This window comes from Vipera ursinii (assembly GCF_947247035.1).
Source record: "Vipera ursinii genome assembly, chromosome: 12".
Classification (NCBI taxonomy): Eukaryota; Metazoa; Chordata; class Lepidosauria; order Squamata; family Viperidae; genus Vipera; species Vipera ursinii.
In genome coordinates, this window is record NC_139525.1 from 8,261,118 (window position 1) to 8,281,014 (window position 19,897).

The window sequence follows — 19,897 nt, forward strand, 5'->3', positions numbered from 1 at the left end:
GCTTTAGCAATCAAAAGCACCTCGTTTTCTCTCTACTAAACACCAGGCACCAGCTATTTTTGATATTGACGTTTTGTAATTACAGGGAAGACGGTTGTTCATCTTAGCTCTGATCAATGCAGGCTGAGCTCACTTTGCTTTTCATCAGGCAAAGGGAAGTGCGTGGATGCAATGTCCATTTTAGATTTACCGGCCAGAAATATAAACAGAATACTTATCCCTGACCTTTTAAGTCCTAATTCCAAATTTAATGAGCCACAATGAATGTTTCTCTGAGTTAGTCTCTGTGGCTGCTTAACTTCGCTAACCTTCTAATTATTGCTGCAGTAACATAAAGGCCACTGGATTTTGATGGAGATTATTAAAGAGAGTGAGATGACTTAGATAAGCTTCTATTGTCTCCCAATAAAATGAAAAGCACTAAAAAAAAAGAAGATGGTGGGCAGGAGGGAGAGGGAAAATTATCCTAGCATCCTTCAGGCGAAAAGAGTTGAACATTTTGCATATGCGCTAATCCCCTGCAATTCAGGCTTTCTTCCCAAATAAACAGCAGAGCTGGTAAGAGATGAGTTAGGATTTGGGGGCGGTGTGTGTGTGTGTGTGTGTGTGTGTGTGTGTGTGTTTCCTATCCCTTTATTGCATCTGCACTGGAAGATAAAAGTAAAATGCCAAGGGAACATTAAAGTGGTAGGTTCTTGTTCTGAAAGGGACTATTGGATAAGAAACTCAGATCAGGGCTACAATTCGTAATGAGGTCATAAATATGTTCCCCTGAAAACATCAGCTATTTATCAGAGTTGAGCTATTGGAAATCTTGTAGCAGCTTTACTAAAGCAGCAAGGTTAAGTTTTGAAAAGATGGTGGACAGGGGGGAGTGTAAACCTACATGGAATCCTGAGCTCTTAAGCACTGACCTAAGATAAGACATGTATGAAACTCTGGGCCAAAATTCCATTTAGCTCCCACGTATGGGCTACCCAACTAAGATAATCCTATAGCTTTACCCTTACACTAAAAATAGAAATTATAAACCTCATCGTGGGTGATGGGAGAACTGAACAGAGAACTGAAGAAGCTTCTGGGATGAGAAGCGAAACGTCTGCAAGGAGAAACAAAGGAAGTCCAGTTGCCTTTTGAAAAAGCACCTGTGGGACAACCATGACATGGATCACTGAGAATCTCCATGAAGGGTTTGGATTTCTCCTTGCTCTCACTGGATCTTCTAATCCAGGGGTGTCAAACTCAATTTCATTGAGGGCCACATCAGCATTGCGGTTGCCCTCAAGGGGCCGGGTGGGTGTGGCCTGGGTGGGCGTGGCCTACTGGGTGGGCGTGGCTAGAGTGCATATGGCCTACTGGGTGGGCGTGGCCAGCTCTACATCGTTCGCCTCAAGGGTGCCTATGGGGGCCTGGGCAGGAGTGGGACAGATCTGAGGGTCTCTGGCAGGAGGAGGGTTTCTGGGCCAGGGCCAAGGCAGTGGCTGGCGGCCGTTCCTCCACTGTTTCCAGGATGGCTTCGCAGGCCACATGAAACCACTTCGCGGGCCGCATCCGCCCCCCGGGCCTTGTGTTTGACATGTCTGTTCTAATCCAATGGGCAGATTACCCTTCCTATCCATCCATCTATCCATCCATCCGTCAAACTTTAAGGAACTAAAAAAGTAATTCCTCCCAGTCCTATCACCAAAGCTCTTCTAGGAATTTTCTTTTCTTCTCCCATAATTACAGTTCAAGTTAACCTTTGAATTAAAAAAAGGTGTTCCTTCAACATCTTCCTTTTCCACTCTTATGTAAAGCCATGGTCTAACCTTCTTGCCAATTTTCTTCAAAATCAGATAAAGGTGATGTTCAAAAGCATTTCTACCCAACCCTTTTTGTTCTCCTCAGCTATGTTTTTCACAGATCTTTTTTGCCATCTTACAATATGCATGGCTTTGTGAAATCAATTAATGCAACAACAGTGAATACAGTGCATGTGAAACAGCCTAGTTTCAGATATAATTAACTTGTCCGCTAATAATTACGCTGAGAAAAGACCTATACATTTAGTGCAGTTTGGGGTGCTTGTTAACCATTAGCATGCTAGCAGTTTTTTGTATATTTGATGTTTTCCTTAGCGTTTGAAACAATGCGCACACAGGGTTGAGTTGTTATGCCTTGAAACATCTGCAAGTCTTTCATAATATGCTTTAAATTTAGACTGCTTCAGAGTGTTTGCTATAGGTTTGGGTTTTTTTCTAACCTAATATTTTAGCACACGTGATTCTGGAAGGACTTTTGAAACACCACCAGAATACCAAAAAAAAAATAAAAAAAAAATCCAGTAAACTATTGAGATGATGCTATGAGCATTCACAAAAATGCCTGGCCTGATGGCTTTGTCGAATACATGTACCAAAAGGCAAAAAAAAAAAAAGCTTTGGGCCTTGTTTATTTCCTACAAATGATTCCGGCATTCAAGGTATTTTTGAAATATAATTAGTCCTCGACATATGCCATAAATATTCCATTGCAGCCATATGTCATAATATGGGACACATCACGGACTTGATTTTATGACCTTTTTTCTAGAAGTCATTAGGCAATCATCAGAGTTGATAATCAAACCAATGGTTTGCTATGGACATGGTTTTGCCCAGTGGTGGGATTCAGATATGTGAACAACCAGTTCTCTGTGTCCATGCCACTTCTGGAAGTCCATTCTGGACCTAGGCAACAAAAGAATTAGCTACCGGTTCTGCCAAAGTGGTGTGAACCGGCTGAATCCCACCACTGGTTTTGCCCAAAACTAAAATGATCAGTTTTGGACAAAAATTATAAAATGCAATCTTGTGACAGTCATATTGCTGAATGCCTGAAGCCCAGTCTTGTGACCCTAGAGAGAGGGGTCAACCTCCAGAACTTCAAATCCAGTAAGTCTCCTCTTTCAGATTAGTTGTAACTTTCGAATGGTCCCTAAGCGATTGTCATAAGTTGAGGTCTACTGTAACAGTTTTGCTCAAGAGCGGTACTTTGCTTTGCTTCTGATTCCTTTATGTCCTGATCAAAAAAATAAAATAATTTTAAAATATTAGACGGGCAGGGAGTTCAACAGGTGTATTGCCAACCGAGATATTCTACCAGGAGATAGCTAAGTAGGTGTCACTTTAACTGTCTATATGGCAGGACTCATTCTTTATTCTTTAATGGCCACGTGTGATTGAACACACAAGGAATTTGTCTCCGACGCATAAACCAACAAGGGATCAATCATAAATCATAAGATACAAACAACAAAGTGATAAATCATAAGGCATCAATAGGAGAAGGTAATAGGAAAGATGAGAAGGATAATAGCAATAAAGTCCTACTACATGGATAAATATCCCATGTAGTAGAGATATACTGATCCCTACTATGACATAATGTATAAATATACATCATACTACTATACAGTGTAGAAATATAATTGTCTATTTAGCATATACAATGTCAAAACCTAAATTTGGCTTCAGAAAACATTGTTGCTGTATTCAGCTTACAGATAAATTCAGCTTACAGATAGGTAATATGGAGCTTAAAGGCATCAATATGCCAAGTGGCAGGTTTTCTCCAAAACAAACTTTTTTTGTACTGAACATTCTTTTTACTTTTGTAAAACCAACAAGTGATCAATCATAAATCATAAGATACAAACAACAAAGTGATAAAATATTAAGGCATCAATAGGAGAAGTTAATAGGAAAGATGAGAAGGATAATAGCAATAGAGTCCTACTACATGGGTAAATATCCTATGTAGATATACTGATCCCTACTATGACACAATGTATAAATTATACATCATACTACTATAAAGTGTATAAATATAATTGTCTATTTAGCATATACAATGTCAAAACCTAAATTGGGCTTCAGAAAACGTTGTTGCTGTATTCAGAGTTACACACACTGCCCACCCACAAACAACCTTATGTTTTAACGTGGAGACCTGGATCATACAAAAGGGTAAGACTAAACAAGACACTTTTTTTCTGAGTTAATTCCAAACACTGTGTAACCTTATCACCTTGGCTAATCTCAAAAAAAATGAAGCAACATCAGACCTGATTAATATCAGAGTCATCAGGAAGTCCCCTGACTAATAATTAGGTGGAGAAATTAAAAAAACACACCTTGGACTATTTTCATCAATAGATGTCCTCCCATTTTCAAGAAAACTGCTGGCCGGAGTCTTACGTAATGATCAGAGCTGAAACTTGACTTAAAGGAGGCAGGCCTAAATGGTCATCAAGACTCTATCTTGTGGAGACAAATCCCCCAATTTATAGTGTATTCTTCTTCTGAATTTCCCATCAGCCAGTTTGCTGAATAATCCAGCCTTCCATTGTTATGAAATAATAGCATCCTCATTTCAGTGTGTTATCCCACAGACAATGGGATCAGCGAGTAGGCATGTACCAGATGTCACTCTGAACAATGGAGCACCTTGGTTAGCTGCCATATTTAAGAACAATATGAGGAAAAGTGGAGCAAAGGACAAATGTAACTGAGTTGTATGTTGCTGCTCTCACTAGTCATGCAGTTTACTGAATATTGTGATAGATGTCTTACATTATGGGGATGAGACAGCGTACAGGGTGGAGGTACAAAAACTATCCATATGGTGTTGTAACAACAACTTGCACCTAAACATCGGCAAGACGAAAGAGATGGTGTTAGACTTCCGGAGGAAAAAGGAGGAACCTGCCCCACTTTACATTGGGGAGGACTGTGTGGAGAGAGTTTCCTCCTTTAAATTTCTGGGACTCTACCTCTGTGAAGATCTGACCTGGAAAGTTAATACAACCCAGGTGGCCAGAAAGGCCCAACAGAGACTTCACTTTCTCAGGGTCTTGCGGAAGAACAGGGTAGAACAACAGCTTATGACCCTCTTTTACCGGTCTACTGTAGAGAGCGTCCTCTCGTATGGTATTGTGGTTTGGTATGCTGGTCTGACAGCCGCGGATAGGAAAGTATTACAGAGGGTAGTGAGCACAGCACAAGACATTGTGGGCTGTCCCCTGACACCACTCGATGACCTCGCTAGGGCTCGCTGCCTTGGAAGAGTGAGGAAAATTCACACCCTGGACGGTATCTCTTTACTCTCCTACCATCGGGTAGGAGATATAGGAGTATAGCCAGCCATACTAACAGGCTGAAGAACAGCTTTTATCCATGGGCTGTTAGGCTTTTGAATGGGAAATAATTTAATATAATATAATATAAACTTAATAATATAAACTTTATGCATAATTGACTTGTGAGGCCGGTGCATTGTGCAGTTAGCTCACAGGGTGTAATAAGATGAAGGGTTTGTGTCACTGTAAGTTGGGGGTGGGGGCACGAAGGGAGGCTCAGCCAATCTCAATGTATACATGGTTGTACTTTGACAATAAAGGTTCATTCATTCATTAGAGATGGCATAAGAGTTGGCCTTGATGATGCCTTTTTGTCTATTATTATATGGATTGTTTGATTTTATTTTATTTGCTATAAGCCACTTAAAGAGTCAGAAGGATTGAAGATGGATCAAAGAGGAAGGGAAAGGAAAGTGAAAGAGGAAAGAAAATAAACAGAAAACAGGAAAAAAGAAGGATCATGTACAGATAGTCCTTGACTTGCAAGAGTTCATTTAGTGACCATTCAAAGCTACAACGACACTGAAAAATGTAACTGATGGCCGTTTTTAATAGTTATGACCTTTGCAACATCCCCATGATCATGTGATCAATATTCAGATGCTTGGCAACTGTTCATACTTATGACCATTGTGTTCCGTTCCAGCCTACGACCAGCCCTGTTTGAATGTCAGGGACAACCCCTTTTTATAGTCAACAGGCTGGAAAAACCCAACCAAATTTATTTACAAAGAAATCAAAAGTTCAAACAAGAGTTAAACAGGAATAACAGACCAGGACTCTAACAGAAGATCTTCAAACGGTTGCCTTCAGCAACCAGCACCTCCCACACCTTCCCCTTTTATCAGCAGCCCCAAGGCATGGCTTCTCATTGTCTTCTCCTCCTCTCACCGAGTTGCCTCATTGCCTTTCTCTGTTCTACTCTGCTGGATTGCCTCCTGCTCCTAGCGTCCCTGAATAGATCCAGCTGTGAATCATCTACGGCCAATACCTCGTGCTCACACGGCTGAGTCTGAAGAGGAACATGGCGGGAGGGGCCAGGCTGAGAGTCCTGCAGTGCATCAGAGCCTCCCTCTGACACCAAAGGCTCTCCAAACTCCTCCTCCTCCTCCTCCTCCTCTTCAGAATCATTAGACTTAGCTGCTGGTATCACAGGCTGATGCTGAATCACAACATGTTGCTGTTTCCCACATGATCCCTTTTGCAACTTTTTGCCAAGCAAAGTCAAAGGGGAAACCAGATTCATTTAACAACCAGGCTATCAACTTATAAGCTGCAGTGATTTGCTTAACAATTGTGGCAAGAAAGATCACAAAACGGGGCAAAACTCACTTAACAAATGTCTCACTTAGCAACAGAAATATTGGGCTCAGCTATGGTCATTAAGTTGTATTTAAAACTGTCGTGAACAAATTCATTTTCTTTCCGTTACATCCTGGCAATATGTGCAATGTGGACTTCTTCTCTTTTTTTTGTAGAACGCCATCAATAATTGTAAAGAACAAAACACTTACTAATACTCGCAATTAACCTGATTCGTAAAATCTGTTTATGCGGCTGTTGCAACTGCTTTGCCCAACCTGCCAGAAGTGGGCTTTTCCTGTCCATTCAAATTAATCCCCAATAATTACCAACCTGGATGCCCAATCTAGAGGGATAACAATGATTGAGCAAAGTCACTCAGCCACTCTGCCCCGCTATCACCTGGGAAGGAGTCAACGGAAGGTGTTGATTAAATCCTGATTCTTTGAGTCACTGTTGACTCCTGATGATTACCTGGATGGAAAAGTCCCTGCAGGTTTTCTTGGCAAGGTTTTTCAGAAATGGTTTGCCAATGCCTCCTCCCTAGAGGAGAGAGAGAGAGAGAGAGGAAAGAGAAAGAGAGAAGAGAGAGGAGAGAGAGAAGAGAGAGAGAGAAAGAGAGGAGAGAGAGAGAAGAGAGCGAAGAGAGAGAGGGGAGAGAGAGAGGGGAGAAGAGAGAGAGAGTAGAGGGAGAGAGAGAGAAAAAGAGAGGAGAGAGAAGAGAGAGAAAGAGAGAGAGAGAGAGAGAAGAGAGAGGAGAGAGGAAGAGAGAGAGGAGAGAGAGAGAGAAGAGAGAGAGAGAAGGGAGAGGAGAGAAAGAAGAGAGAGAGGAGAGAGAGAAAGAGAGGAGAGAGGGAGAGGAGAGAGAAGAGAGAGAGAGAGAAAAGAGAGGAAAAGGGAGAGAGAGAAAGAGAGGAGAGAGACCTATCAGATGAAGGTCACCCAGCTGGCTTAGTCTGTAAGGCAGGTCTAGAACTCACCGTCTCTTGCGGCTCTGTTATATCCACAGATTAATGTAGGCTGCCCCCGTTATAGCCAACCTGAACACATAGAGTCCTCACTGCACAATCATTCATTCCGCAACCGTTTGAAGTTACAGAGACACTGAAAAGATGACTTTACAACTGGTCCTAGCACTTACGACCATCGCAGCGTCCCCAGTCACATGATCAAAATTCAGGCACTTGGCAACCAGGACGTAATTACAATGGTTGAAGTATCATGTGATCTCCCAACCAGCTTCCCAAACTTACAAATATTCCTTCCACTTAAAACTTTTGATCCTTTTGGTCCCAAAATTCAGAGCTTTAAAGTTGAAAACAGAAAGTAGTTTTTCTCCCCCCCCCCCCCGCTCTCGTTAGATCTGGAAGCATTTTTTTAAAAAATGATATTTTTTTCCTCGTCTTAATTTTATATCTCCTAAGGAGATTGATGGGAAGAAACTGTGACACGTGAACGTAAGGGCAGGAGAAATGAAAATGTGTATTAAAACCAGCAATGTCTCCTACCATAATATTTTCAAACCTCTTAAAAGCCATTGTCTGCTGCCCTGTCTAATTGTCTTCCTTAAGCCACGAGGACTAGAACGCCTATTATTCTGACTTAACTTGAAAATCTAATATTACCAAATGAATTGGATTCCACCTTGCCCCTAAATCCAAGCAATCAAGGTTTGTTTTTTTTATTCCCCAGTCAACAGGCTTTTTTCTGTTTCAACTTCTTGATCATTCTGACAGCAGAAAAGGTATTTTCCTGGCATCTCTTCTAAATCTACTCAATTTCTACAACTTAAGCTCCTGGTTTATCCATCATACTTGGGGTGCATTAATAGTATTGTAGCAAGTCCTCATAAAATCAAGACTTCTCATTTACATAACCAGGCTAATGTCAAAAAGCCATTCAAATCCATGTTTATCGCTGGGTGCCTTGCAAGCTGATTAAATGTCTGCTTTGTCTAACCTCTCAAATCACAATAGTAGGGTTTTTTGTGGAAGGAGTTCCCTCTCTCTCTCTCTCTCTCTCTCTCTCTCTCTCTCTCTCTCTCTCTCTCTCTCTCTCTCTCTCTCTCTCTCTCTCTCTCTCTCTCTCTCCCTCCCTCCCTCCCTCCCTCCCTCCCTCTCTCTCTCTCTCTCTCTCTCTCTCTCTCTCTCTCCTCCCTCCCTCTCCCTCTGTAGGAAGGAGGCAAGGACAAACCGCTTCCAAAATCTTGCTAGGAAAACTTCAGGGACTTCTCCAGGCAGTCATGAGGAGTCAGCACTAATTTGATGACAGAGATACCAAAAAGGAAAGGAAAGGAAGGGAAAAATATTTAGTGTCCAACAGTGAACTTGGGATGGAGAAGATTCCAATTTTGCTCTCCAATGATGATGAGAGGATTATTCTTTAATATGGATTCTCTTTATTGGGCTAGCCACTTGGGGTCAAAATATATAGGCTCCATTCCAGCAATCTTGGTAGCTTGGATATATAGAGGTAATTGAAAAAGAGTATCCAGCAAAACGTCTACTCTTACTTTTATGATGGCCAGGGGGTTTCCTCCTCTCTATGAGCCAGCAGCAATACAGGTTGCCCATGCTGAGGACACATGGTGTCAAATCATGGTATGCTTGCTATAAATCTTGAACATAGCACAAATGTCGAGTCCACAGAACATTCTAAACTCAAAAGACATGAGTTATCTTGGGAGCAGCCCACAAACCCCCACTCACAAATTGTTACCAGTTTGTACAGGTCATTGTACAGTCAAAGTAACCCTTACAACTGTTGTCTCCTCCCTCCTCCTCCTCCTCCTCCTCCTCCTCCTTCTCCTCTTTCTTCATTTCTGCATTCCAGAAAATCCCCCCTTCAGTATGGAAAGAGACTACGGCCTCCAGCAGCAATCAATACCATCTTCCAAATTTTTGCAGTCTCTATTTGCAAGTCTTGGTGTTTTGTCCTCTTTTCCCACTACAATATATGAATAATTAAAGGTCATAGTAATTTAGACTTCTTTTCTACCCTGACAGGAATAATAAACCCCCTACAACTATCTTCATTTTTTTTTCCTTCTTCAGTAGCATCAGGAAACTACCTTAACAACCAAGTCATTTTCTAAAATACACCTCTGTAGAAATAGCACTTTTGTGTTATTTTGAGTTTTTATTTTAAATGCAGGGATTAGAGTTCACATCAGATGGAAAGTAGATCCCATTAATGCCAAACTGATTCACAGAAGCAGAAAAGTAATTTGCTTGGAACCACATACGAAGAGCAAATCATTGTTAAGGTGCCATGGCAACACAGTCCAGCTGGGCTTCCACGTCATCGTATTTTGTTGTGCCAAGATGACCTGACCAAATAACAAACAGCTGGATTGGCCCCATATGTTTCTTAACAACATACGGCACTGAAAGATGGGGCTTACAACCCATGTTATGGCTATGTCCCTATGGTCATGTGATTGTCATCTGGATGCTTGGCAACCCATTTGCACTGTCAACTGGTTGCCAAGTGCCCTGCAATTGTGTCATCGTATTTGCAATCTTTCCTGTAGGCTTCCCCAGAAAGTCAATGGGGAAACCGGCAGGCAATGTTGCAAGCTGCAGCCATCTACCGAGAGGAATCCCTCTGGTTTCTGGAGACTGGCTGAAAAAGGTCTGTCCCGAAATCCAAGCAGGATTTGGACCTGGTGGTTTGCAGTCAGCACCCAGAAACCAAAGACCATACCTTTACCTTTAACTCAGCGCAAGACTGTTTAGGGCTAGTTCATTACATTATGATTTAGAGTTTGCAAATGTTGTGTGACCAGTGCAGGAGCGTCCTGCTTTCATCTGGCAAGTGTTGAAAGATGTTTCTTCTTTTCATTAGAAAAAAAAAGCACAATAGCTCCCTTTCTGTATGACCAGAAACCCCTTATGCACTATTTATGTAAAAAATAATAATGAACTTGTGACTTGTGGTTTGGATAAACTATGGAAAGATAGAATAAATTATAGAAAGAAGAGAGTCATGATGGAAGCCCCAGTTGCCTCTTGGAGTAATGCAATGGCCTCAAAAGCATTTATTTCCACATCTGCATGCAGTGTTCTAGAGAACCAGAACATACAGTCAATTCTCTGACACCATTCCTTATTTCTCAAGTCTTTCAGTAGATTATGACACCCTTGGAGTTGTCCACAACCTTCAAAATACACTACTTAAAATGGAAATGTCACTGACAAATCAGGTAAGCTGTCCTCATTTTCACAATCTCTTCCATGAAGCAAAGAACACAATGCAAAACTACAACAATCCTGAGCAGAGTCATTCCTACGACTAGGCAGAGTGAAGTAGCTATCTTGGGCAATGGATCTGGGGTATATTTTCATTGCCAGAATGCAGAGAGTCTTTGTCAAATATTTTGACCACGTAAATTGACCACGTCCAATTTAACGTCTGTTTTTTGAGCAAGAAACGAACGTGACTTGGGAAGGAGGATGCTATGCCCCATCCAAAAATTAATTACATTAAAGCTCAACATCTCTCCAAAGTTATCTTCCTGCAACAGACTTTGCAGCAGTTAGTTGGTTTCTAATAAGAAATTTCAGGTACCACCATTTAAGTCTTTCCGCCTCTCAGCAAATGCATCTGAAACTCAGCATTTAACAAGGGCAGGATTTCGACTATCAGGGGGAAAAAACACTCATCAGAATTCTTTCCGCTCTCAATCAACCATCACCCCATGTCCCCAAAAGCTTGTCTGAACTAAGAAAGAAAACCTTTGTCGTCAGTCATTGCTGTGTGTAACATTTATAATGCATCCAAGCTCCCTCTGCTGGGTCTACTGTAAGCTACACGCGGCATGACGCAAACGCCATTCTTCCCAATTGCAAAAATTTCCTTGCAGAGATTGGCAACTCCACACAGGGCGTTATTTTTAGGGATGATGAGGCAAGAAGGGGAGATGACTGATCACCCTTCTCTGGTGAAAGAGAATGCATCAGAGATAAAGTTTCAACTCTGAAAATACCAGATGGATCGATACTTTCCAGCCAAGGCACTAAAACTAATCAGAGAACACATAAAGCCAAGTGTAATTTCAGTATTTTGAATTACCTCACACACTCATATTGACGGGGCCATTAACTTCAACAGACAAAATGCAATGGAGAAGAATAGTCTTGCCACCGAATGCAGGAGAGGGAGGGAGGGAGGGAGGGAGGGAGGGAAGAAAGAGAGAGGGGGAAGGAAAGGAAAGGGGAAAGGGGAAGAGAGAAAGGAAGGCTCAAATGAACAGACTTTCTTTAGCTTCTCTATCCAGCTGAAACCGTAGCCTTCCTTTCTAATTCCGTTGGTTTCGCTTTTCATTTCATTTCATTTATTATATTTGTATACCGCCCTTCTCCCGAAGGACTCAGGGCGGTGAACAGGGCACATAAAAAATACAGAATACAAAAATTAAAAAAAGAATTAAATAAGAGCCCGAGCTAAAAACAGTAGAATAATATTAAAAATCCCCAATAAAAACCCCAGCGCATCCCCCATCAGGCCAGGCCGGCTTGCTCAAATAGGTCGGTCTTCGGACCGCGTCGGAAGGAGCGAAGGTCAGGTGCCATCTGGAGCTCAACCAGCAGCTGATTCCATAAAGCCGGGGCGCCCACAGAGAAGGCCACCAGCCGACATTCTCTGACCGGTGACACCCTGAGGAGGCCCTCTCTGTGGGAACGCACAGGGCGGAGGGAAGTTGACGCCGGCAGCAGGTGGTCCCTGAGGTACTCCGGACCCATGCCATGTAGGGCCTTAAAAACCATTACCAAAACCTTGAACCTCACCCAGAAGACAGCTTTTATCAACAGGCTGGGCAAAACCATCATTTTAGTGTCACATGGACAAAGGAATTCAAAGTCTATGGAGAAATCCTCCAGCTTCCAAAATCCCTTTGTCTGTTTTGCTTCTCTGCAGCTAACAGGACCGAGAGCTAACTTCTCCTTCTCAAGCTTAACAAGCTTAGCTTGTTGACTGATTGCTCCATCAGCTTTATTATATAATGATTCTGATTTTTATATTGATTACAACGCTTTGAGTGGATGTTTTACTTGTTCGAGTGGAATGTGATTTACTCAAGGTCTTTTAACCACAGTTATTTCTGACTGTGAAGTTCCTGTGTTAGGATACAACAATATCCAAACGCAAAAAACAAATAACATCTATCAAAAATGACAAGTTTGCTTTCTTCACAAAAATGGCAGGCATGTGTAACCCAGATTTCTGAGGCTGGAATCAATTTTGGTTTGCAAGCATTCTATGACATGGCAGCAGCTTCTTGGGGTCTTGGCCAATAAGCAAGAAAAGTGAAATGCTGATATAGGTACCGTGTTTCCCCAAAAGTTAGATACAGCCCAACAGTAAGGCCTAGATTGATTTTTGGGGGTGGGCCTAATATAAGTCCTACTCCAAAACTAAGCCCGAGCTTGGGGGCGAGGCACACCCCTAAAAATCAAGTTAGAGTGGGGATAGTGAGATGAAGCTGTCCCACGTGCCCTACACCCACTTACCTTCCTGATAGGACCACCACAGCCAGGACCACCACACCCCGACACCTGTCGCTCTGCTATTTGATTTCTTCTGTGGCTGCTTGCCGGCACTTGTGGCCGGACGCCACAGGGTGCATTGCGCTGTTGCTGCTGCTCGCGGCAGGACGCTGCAGCGCGACAAGTGTCAGAGTATGGGAGGCCTGACTGTGGCGGTCCTAAGGTAAGACATTTTCCGAAATTAAGACATAGTGCCTCCCTCTTTTGGAGGCAAAAAAAAAAATAGGACCGGGTCTTAATTTCGGGGAAACACGGTAGTCCTCATTTATCGACCGCAATTGGACTGGAAACCTTCTCACTAAACAAAAAGGTTGTAAACATCATATGACAGTGCTGACTTACGACATTAATTCCTGCCGTGGATAGTAAGCAAATGAGTGTAGGTCATTTAGCTCAATGTCATGTGATCACAACTTACGACTTCCTGCCGGTTTCCCCATTGACTTTGCTTGTTGGAAGCCAGTTGGGAAGGCTGCACATGATGATCATATGACCGCACAATGTTGCGACATTGTAATTGTGAACCAGTTGCCAAGCATCCAGATAGTCAGCACACAACCACATGGATGCTGCAATGGATGCTGCAATGAAGACTCCTTCTTCAGCACTATTGTAACTTCAAACAGTCACAGTTTATATGAGTGGTTGGTAAGCCTAAAATAATTTTGGGTCACGATATAGATGGGATTCAAAGATTCAAAGATTTCGAGGGAACTTAGCCCAAGAATGAGGAACAGCATCCAATTAAAGATCTTGTTATGGCAAATATTCTGGCAGCCTAAACACAATCATGTTTATATGGAGATAAGTGCCCATGAGATTTGGTTTCTTTTCCATTGAATAACACTTTTATTGAATTTAATATATACTGTAAGTCCTGAGGGGAACTAGCTTGTCACAAGATTTCCATCAGCAAATCCATGAGGTCTCTGTTGTCACACCAGGAGTAAATATGCTTTATTTTGTAGCCTGTCAAAAGCGGGGTAGAATCTACAGGGTGGGTAGTGTTCTGTTTCAATCACCAGGCATAATTTTGTCTTCTATCATCTGATCAACTTCATCACTGTATATCCCCGAGGGGAAAACGGAAGCAAGCATTTCCAAATTCAACAGCAGCACCATTCATATGCAATGCCCTGGGAAGCCAAAGTCTGAGATTTGCATAGGTTTCTTCTCACGGCATTCAATTCCGGTTCAGCTTACAGATAAGTAATATGGAGCTTAAAGGCATCAATATGCCAAGTGGCAGGTTTTCTCCAAACCAAACTTTTTGGGGGGTGGGTACTGAACATACTTTTTACTTTCGTAAAATACAAGAAGCTGGGTGGCTGCAGATCAAAATACTGGTTTCTGAGCACATTTTTTAATATTCAAGAATGCTTTCGGGATGTACAGCTATTCTTGGGCAATAAAAATGGTGGGTCATGGCACCACTGTTTGAGAATGAGTCCACCTATCCAGAAAATAGGAAAAGAGGGAACAAAGCTATCTCAGGAAGATAAAATCCACTGTATTGAATGTTTTCCCTGTGGCAGCCATTAGGTGAAAGTGATTACAGCTTCCCTCCAAGGGGCATCCCTAAAATACAACAGCTTGCCTAGTCCTCTTCTAATGGGTGGGGGGAACCTCTGCATATTCAGAGTTCTCTTCTTTATTCAGAGCTGTCCCTATTTTTAATATCTCAAGGGTGAACTCCCACATCCAAAGGAAAAATGCCAACATGAACCCCCAGATCAGGCCAAATGACCTAGCCCCATAGGTGTTTTTCTAATGAGGTGTGACAGAATGTGCAGCTAGAGAAGCAGTGGAGGGGATTCGTGGCAAAACTGAGTTTTCCTAGAGAAGAGACAACAGATCCCAGAGAGCGGAACACACACACACACACACACACACACACACACACACACACACACACACACATATATAGTCGTTTCCAACTCTAAGGGCCAGTGCTCATCTCTGTTTCAAAGCCGAAGAGCCAGCGCTTGTCCGAGGACGTCTCCGTGGTCATGTGGCCGGCATGACTAGACGCCAAAGGCGCACGGAACGCTGTTACCTTCCCACCGTAGCGGTCCCTATTTTTCTACTTGCATTTTTACATGCTTTCGAACTGCTAGGTTGGTAGAAGCTGGGACGAGTAACAGGCGCTCACTCTGTTACGCAGCACTCGGGATTCGACCTGCCAAACTGCCGACCTTCTGATCGACAAGCTCAGCGTCCTAACTGACCCCAGAAAAGAGAACAAGAAGAGACAAATTAATAAACTGCTTACTTTAGTCATTTCCCCAGATCAGAAATGTTCCTTGGCAGACCGATAATCAATCAAAGGATCGACAGGGAGAATTCAGCACTGAGTTTTCTTCTGGTTTTAAATAACCCAGCAGCCTGGGTGCTCCATCCCATTCCTTAAATCTGACCAAGGAACATACCCTGTTCCCAAAAATTCTTCCGCATTTTTCTTTCCTGTCCGTTTTCACTTGTGTTTACGAAAAAGCTTTGATGAATTTGTTTCTCAAATGTCGTTCAAAAGAGAAGAAGAAGTTTGGACACTTTTCTGGCCAGTGGACGTGGCATCCTTGTACTGATCTAATGGCCAAGGCTGGGAAACTTTCTTTCATTGTACAATTTTCTCCCCAGCAATCTGCAGCCTCCTTGGCTTCTCCATTAAAATTCCAACGGATGGGACTCACCAGATTCCTCCCAGGGATCCTTTTTTAAACTGGGAAGTGGGGGCAACCAAAGAGGCTGAGAAAGGAAAGAAAGATGTGGAAGAGACAGCAACCCTACAGAGCGCCATCTGCCATCAACGTCTGCTAAAGATCCCCAACTAGAAGAAACACCAAATATATGCTCACACACCCTGAGAATAAGGTAGTAAAACAGAAGCTTCCTTTTGCAGAGGAAGAATTGTCTGAGAAACTGCGAGACAGATTTTGACCCACCATTAAACTCTAATGCATGTTGTGTCAATGAAACTAGGCAGAATGATGGTTTTCCAGAGTAATAAGTTTTAAAATCCTGGGCCATCTCCACAATTCTGAGAGGGCGATTCTCCTGTAGGTATCCTGAATGCCCAAAATGCATTTTTGACTTCCCACAGTCAAAATTAACTCCCATAATGGCATAAATTAACTTAGGTAAAGGTAAAGGTTCCCCCGCACATGCATGCTAGTCGTTTCCGACTCTAGGGGCCGGTGCTCATCTCCGTTTCAAAGCCGAAGAGCCAGCGCTTGTCCGAGGACGTCTCCGTGGTCATGTGGCCGGCATGACTAGACGCCAAAGGCGCACGGAACACTGTTACCTTCCCACCGTAGCGGTCCCTATTTTTCTACTTGCATTTTTACGTGCTTTCGAACTGCTAGGTTGGCAGAAGCTGGGACGAGTAACAGGCGCTCACTCTGTTACGCGGCACTCGGGATTCGACCTGCCAAACTGCCGACCTTCTGATCGACAAGCTCAGCGTCCTAACCCACTGAGCCACCAACTTAGCCATATACAAACCGTGCAGTCACCTCACGCTAAACCATAGCTCTCTTAACCTAAATCAAATAAAATTAGCTGTTTTGCACCTCATGCTCACTGAAAACCAAACAAACCACTTTATGGCACAGTGTTCTATAAGAACCAGTCCTTAACAAATGATAATGTTCAATCAGACAATTTGTACCAGGTGATGGTACAAGCAAATATATAGATGTACACATTGCTGGAAAAATCCAGCATAGATTTCCCATTAAAGTATTGATCCTTTTTTTTTTCTTGCTTGCAATCAGGCATAGACATGACATTTCAGCTCTAATGACTCATAAAATCTAACAGACGTGTTGAACTTCAACTCCCACAATCCCTCCATTGTATGATCATTTATGTGTCATTAAAATTAAGTCTATGATCGTGTCAATATGATCCTGAGTTATCTCTGTCTTTTAATTTCCATTCAAGATTAGTCTGGTACCAGGATACAGTACCCGGCTGACTCTACCTGGGTTTGAAAGCTTTGCAAGGTTTGAGCAGTCAAAAACCACTCCAGAAAAAAAGAAAGGCAATTAATTTCTATACTCTTATTGAGAGACCTACACAGCTGGGTCCATGTAATCCAGCTGATCTGGATTTGAGGGCATCTGTACCTTTTGGCAACATCTGGGTCTCTTCGTTTCTCTCTCATCTACAATCAATCCATCAGCGTTCCCACGATTCATGACACCCAACCGATATGTTGGATTTCAACTACCATTATCCTCACGCATAGTCACTGTCCGACTGAATTTCCCTCAGACGTGAACCTCATGCAGCCATGTAGAAGTTTTGAATTAGATGCTACAAAAACGGCAAGGCAGCTGACCTCAATTCCATCGAAAGCAGGAGACAGGAACCACTTGCCAGAAAATGGGCTCAGATTAGACTCCGCATTTTCATTATCTTGTTCATTTTAGAGCAGTCACCAAGAACATCGTTTTCCGAGAGCATTAGGCAACGATAAAAAAGATTCAGAACCATTTGATCTTTCCGTCTGTCCACTTACGGCTACAAGCCATCTTCTCTCCCCTTTTGACTTAGAATGAAGAACCATCTGCAAGGCTTTGGGGTTGCTTTGTTTTTTAAAGCAACCGCTACTAAGGAAAAAAAAAGTAATAAAGACCGAACGAGACAGAAAGAAGAGCGGGGGGGGAGGAGGGGGGAAGTAAAGCTACACTCGACACAGACAACTGCAAGACTACAGGGCAAAGACAAATGTTATCCTTTCAAGACCATCATTTCCCTAACAGATCTGCCAACCGATCTTCGCCTGCATATCTCTAGCCACGATGATAGGGGAGAAGATGCCAGAGGGGATTTAGCTTAATAGAATTTCGTATACCTGATTTAGGGCGAGTTAATGCAATTCCCCGATACTGCAATTGTAAAGTTGGCCCTGTGGCAGACACCTGCCATTATAGAGATGGGGGGGATGAACAGATCTCCCAGGAGAACAAAGAAAATGTTTCCATCCAATCTCTCTCTGCCTCCAGAAGCGGTGAATGCTCCAACCCTGGAAGTTTTTAAGAAGAGACTGGACAGCCACTTGTCTGAAATGGTATAGGGTTTTCTGACTGAGCAGGGGGTTGGACTAGATGACCTCCAAGGTCCCTTCCAACTTTTATTATTATTATTATTATTATTATTATTATTATTATTATTATTATTATTATTATTATATTATTATTATTATTATTATTATTATTATTATTATTATTATTATTATTATTATTATTATTGTTGTTGTTGTTGTTGCCGTTGTTGTTATTATTATTATGACCAACGCCGGTTAGGCATTACTCTCTCCTGCAAACCCAAAAGGGAACCATCCCATTTCCAATGATGAATCTCAACACGAGATGCTTTACAAACAACTGTTGGGGAATTTTTTCATGAGGTGAGGAAACTGGGGTCCTTTTTTCACTTTTTTGCGGCTGCTTCCCCCATTGTCTGCAACCCTGGGCCCTGAGCCAAGTTCCCAGAATTCCACATTAAACAGAGAATTAATTTCAGGCCGAGTAATAATAATCACTTGTCTGGCTGACAGAAGCTATTAGTTTGCTCCAGATTGCAGGTTGTTTAAAAAAAAAATGCTATCACGGCAAGGCTGGCAAGCCCTCTGTTTACACCGAAAGCAATTTCCCCACCAACTGCACCAGTGGCATTGCCTTTTGGGATTGGGGGGTGGGGGGTGGGGATTGAGGGGGGGGAGTGTCACAAGCAGATTAAAATGATAACTGGGTTGTACGAGAATGAGAAAAGTAGAAGAGCTTTGCATTAACATTCGGGGCATGAATCTTGCTCCTAATGCTGTCTCTTCTAAAAACATAACTAGCAAATTTAAAGGAGGAAAAAAACACCAATCCACCCCATAGACCAGCTTTGTAGGTTTTCTATCAAAATTATGATGCCGGCTCCTCCGCGCTCCAAGTCAGCTGTTCAAAGAGCATTTGCCCCACATTTTATACCTTGGATTGGTACCTGGATTTTGGTCGCAAAGCGACGTGGAGTTATCACGGGACCAGAACAATTTTACAACCATTTTTACAATAGCCGTTCAGCAAATTGTGCAGTCGTTAAGTGAACCACGTGGCCATTAAGCCTGAGCGGGGGGGGGCTGGACTAGAAGACCTTCAAAATCCCTTCCAACTCTGTTATTCTGTTAAATCATGATCACTTGACCGCAGCATGCTGCAACCATCATAAATGCAAGCCGGTTGCAAAGCATCCAAACTGCAATCATGTGACCATGGGAAGGGTCATAATCAAACTTCTTAACCATCCATCTCCCTCGCAGATGGGCTCTGGGCGGTATAGTTTAATCAATATAATAAAATTTAATATTTATGCCATTAGGGGGGGAAAAACCCGTAACACCCATTCTTGGGTTCTGAGGCTCCTTTTTTCAGTCCTGCCGTAACGCCTAACCGTTGTTAAACCAATAGTCATAAGGCAAGAACTGTGAAGCAACTCTATTTTAACCTTCAAAGTCGCTCGTCCCCACTCAGAAAAGCGTAACTGTGTCAGAACAAATGTACGGTAGTGAAACAATCGCTGTTCACTTCTGGCAGGAAGAAGCCCCATCACCAACATTTGGTGGTGTCATCCTGAAGGGTCTTCCAAGGGCTATTTGAGATTGAAATTCAGAATCTCCCCCCCTCAGTACATCTTTCTCTATGTCTGCTTCAATGATGACATTCCATTGTATCCTGAAATGTACCAGCAAAATAGCTATTATATTGAGCCATTTGTTTGGCACTAACAAAATATATGTATTTCTTGCTGACAGACAAGAGAGGGCATGGGAGGGAAGCCTCCCGACATGGAGTCTCTTGAGAGGCCGGAATCTGCACGCATCAGAAAAAATAGTGAT

General features: G+C 42.6%; 1 protein-coding gene across 1 annotated transcript in view; it reads right to left on the minus strand.

The window, feature by feature from the left end:
• The window catches only part of PCDH19 (protocadherin 19), a gene marked incomplete at its 5' end in the record, with an annotated part of 107,158 nt that overhangs the window by 64,165 nt on the left and 23,096 nt on the right, over positions 1–19,897 (minus strand). The gene's annotated exons all lie outside the window — the stretch shown is intronic.